This window comes from Macadamia integrifolia, chromosome 12 (assembly GCF_013358625.1).
Source record: "Macadamia integrifolia cultivar HAES 741 chromosome 12, SCU_Mint_v3, whole genome shotgun sequence".
Taxonomy (NCBI): Eukaryota; Viridiplantae; Streptophyta; class Magnoliopsida; order Proteales; family Proteaceae; genus Macadamia; species Macadamia integrifolia.
In genome coordinates, this window is record NC_056568.1 from 22,166,274 (window position 1) to 22,170,304 (window position 4,031).

A 4,031-nucleotide genomic window follows, 5' to 3' on the forward strand; every position below is an offset into this window, starting at 1 on the left:
AGATGGAAAGTGTGGGTTTAAAAGAAGAAGCGAAAGGGAGGGCAATATTGTCCTCTCACAATAACTGAGGGTGTTTTGGGAATTTTGTAAAAAAAACTAACAGACTTTCCATCACTTAACACGGTCGGCTAATGGCAGGAACTGATTTGGAATTATTTGAATTTTCAGGGGGTGTCTTTGGTGTTTCGAAAAGTCCAGGGGATGGTAATGCAATTTTCTTTATTTCTTAATTCGAAACTCACCTTGTCTTTTCCAAGACATCCTTATCTTAAGGCAAGACCACTTGTGAAGTAATAGGGAACCAAGGACTAAGGCGTTAGAGTGTTTTTGACCAAACATGTTATCAAGGCATTGATGACATTTGCACATACTTTCTATGTGGCTTTTTTTCCTTTTTTTTTTAATAATAAACTCTATCCTACTCCACTATTGTTGGCTTAAATTACATGGTGGAGCAAACACTAGACACCCAAGTTACTATGTAGCTGCACTTTTTGCATATGCTCACATTGACAGTGATGCTAGAGTTTTTTCAGAAGTTTTCTCCCTAAGAATTTCGATCAAGACACCATGCTTCCTGAGGCATAATGTCTTTCTAGTTCTAAGGAAATCAACTCTTACTTTTCATTTATATCGCTTTTCACATTACATTTAAAATTGTGTATTTGTAAACTTGTGCCATTCTAAAAAGAAAGTCTCAACCCCAAATCAAGAGTATAGGGAACCCACAGACTTACATGTGGTCCAACACTGTAAAACAAAGGTTTCTTATTTTTCAAAAGAGAGTCCCACCTCAAGACACAGGCTTGTTTCTTCTTTTCTCAACAAGGTTTTTATGGTTCAAGATGGGTACTTTAATCAAAGTTTTTACTTTCATATGTCAAGCAACCGAATGGTATGATCATTAGCCAAAAGCCATGGGAAGTGGTCCTTCCAGGTTGCAGCATTAAGTTTCCTATAGTCTATGCACACTCTCCACCTTATTTGAACACGGATTGGAATTAGTTCATTATTGGCATTGGGAACTACAGTAACACCAGACTTCTTGGGCACTATGTGAACTGGGCTTACCCGTTGTCTAATCAGAAATTAGATAAATTATTCTATGATCCAAGCACTTTAGGATCTCTTTCTTAATGACTTCCATCATCACTGGATTAGCTCTTCTTTGGGGTTTCGTGGATGGTTTGGAATCCTCTATAAGATGTATATGTTGTTACATAATAGAAGGGCTTATCCTTTTGATGTCAGTCATGGTCCAACCTAGGGCTTCCTTATTGTCTTTTAACATAGTGAGTAATCCCTTCTCCTGGCTAGAAGTCAAATCTAAAGAAATTATTACTGGAGGAGTTTGGTTAGGCCCTAGGAAAGCATACCTCAAATTAGATGGTAACTCTTTAAGATCTTGCTAAAGGGGCTCAACTATGGAAGGTTTGGGAATGGAATTAGAAATGGGTCCTAAGGCTCCACAAGTGTCTGAAGACTCAAAGTCTTCAGAAAAGAAATTTACACTATTATCATCCAACTCATCCATACACTTTTGGAATTCTGAATTAAAATCAATATCAAAGTTGGTAATTAAATCATCAAAAAAATCTAAAAAATCGTCAATTATATTGATCTCTTCTTCCATATGTGGTTGCTTGCCTATCCTAAATATGTTAAACTCAACAGTCTGGTTGCCAAAAGATAACCTTAAGAAATCATTCCGGCAATTGATTAATGCATTATTGGTAGCCAGGAATGGTCTTCCTAGAATTATTGGGATCTAATCCTTAATTGAGAAGGGCTTGGTATCTAACACAATGAAATCAACAGGGAAAATAAATTCCCCCACCTCAAATAAGACATCCTCAACCATTCTTTTAGGAATCTTAACAGACCTATCTACCAACTGAAGAGAAGTTCTAGTGGCTTTCAATTCTCCCAATCCTAGTTGCTTATACATATGATAAGGCAAAAGATTTACACTTGTGCCAAGGTCAAGGAAGGCATGATCAATGTAGGTGTTGCCTATAACACAAGGTATGGTAGGGCTCTCTGGATTCTTATACTTGGCAGCTATAGGCTGAGTAATTATGAAACTAATGTTACCTACTAAGAACGCATTTTTGGGCCCACTAATGATAATTTTATGAGTACAAAAATCTTTCAGGACCTTTGCATTGGCGGGGATTTAGGATATGGCATCCAAAAGAGGGATGTTCACTTCTATCTTTTTGAAGACTTCTAAAATCTTGTCCATGGAAGTAGTTTTCTTGTTGTTTACTAAGCGATTAGGAAAGGGGATAGGGGGAACATAAGGACTATTAGGGATTTGCTCTTTTTCAGAAGAATCAATTTTGGTTTCCTCAACCAAATCATCTTTAGTAGCTTTAGGTTCATCAAATAAACCTGGAATAAGAGGCACATTTGTGTTCTCAACAGAAGGAGAGTTAACAGGAGTGATAGATGGGAAGGATTTAGGAACACTCTGTTGGTGCTCTTGGCCACTCCTAAGGGCATAAACAGCATGACATTGGTTGGAGGGCCCTTGTTGGGTCTGACCTTGTACCACATTCGGTGATGCTTAGTTGGTGCTTGTGAACTAACATGATGATGCCTACGGTTTGGCTCTGGTTGACTGGGCAACGTTCTTTTCTCCCTCTCAAGCAAAATTGATACAACTTGGGAGAGTTCTCTCGTAAGATTTTGATGGCTTGTCATGAGGAGGGTCGTATTCTTTTCCAAGTCACTTATTCTGCTTGCCTCTCCAGTGTTGGTAAAACTAGGGAGTTGCTGATAAGATGATAGGAGAGGGGGCCTAAGGAAACTAGCCTAAGGTCCTACATTTGGCCTAGGAAAACTATTTTGGGCAAAAGGCTATTGTGCAAAGGGAGGCCTTTGGGGTACAGTTTGACTTTGGTTATGGAAATTAGAAGGCCCTGCTTGGATTGTAAGTGTTACTATGTGGATTATTCTGATATAAGGCATTAACACGGTCATTGGAAATGCCCAAAGAGGTGTTGAGGCATTTTTCTATAACATGTCCCGGAGACTGGCACCAACTACAAATCTTAACCATATTGACTGATGATGGCTCTTTAGGAATAATAGCCTCAATCCTTTTGATAAGGCTATCCAAGTGGGCTTCCTTGATTACTAACCCATCCACAAAATATCCTTTTCCTCCTATGGTTCTTTCACTCTCTTGGGTTGATTCCCACTCATGGATTTTGTTAGCTAAGTCAAGTAAGAATTCCCATGCCTTTCCTTTATCTGTGAAGGATGTGAATCCCCCAGGGCACATAGATTCTATCATTTGTTTAGTTGTGTAATCAATACCCCCATAAATTATTTGACATAAATACCATGAGTCTAGGCTATGGTGAGGGCATTCTTGGAGTAGATCCTTGAATCTCTTTATAAGTTTGGAAAAAGACTCACTAGGCTTTTGCCTAAGTTAAAGGATATCACTCCTAAGCTTATTGGTCTTGTGAGTTGGAAAAAACTTCTTGAGGAAGACAATTGTGAAGTGTTCCCATGTGGTTATGGAATTTATGGGTAACCCATATAACCACTTCTTAGCTTGGTCTTTTAATGCAAAAGTGATGAACCTAAGCTTAACAACATCATTAGAAAGTTGTTGGATCTTTATTAGGACACATACCTCTTCAAATTCCCTTAGAAATAGGTATGCATCCTTAGAGCTCAGCCCATGGAAGTGGGGCAACATGGTGATGTACTGAGATTTGAGCTCCAAAATTATTGCCCTGGGCTTATGGTAGAACTATGCAGGAAGGTTGGGCTGCTTGTGAGAGTAGCGGTTGAAAAAAGACCTCTCTTCTCATTTGTGGGGAGAAAGAAGAGACTTTATGCATTGGGCCCTCTCTCTTCTCTTTCTCTTTCTTGGGGAGGGGTGTGTCATGTGTACTTACCCGTGGGCCCCGCACCACTATACCGCCACTCAGAGATACATAGGGACCTATTTCGTAAGTGTGAGATAGCGATTTGATGATGGTCCACTACGGGGGGGATAGGGATCTTGCAAA

General features: G+C 39.3%; 1 non-coding gene across 1 annotated transcript; it reads left to right on the forward strand.

The window, feature by feature from the left end:
• Nucleotides 1-3,359: 3,359 nt before the first annotated feature.
• LOC122058552 lies at nucleotides 3,360-3,466 on the forward strand. Its single transcript, XR_006133842.1, has one exon. It is a non-coding gene; the product is annotated as a small nucleolar RNA R71 (small nucleolar RNA).
• Nucleotides 3,467-4,031: the final 565 nt, after the last annotated feature.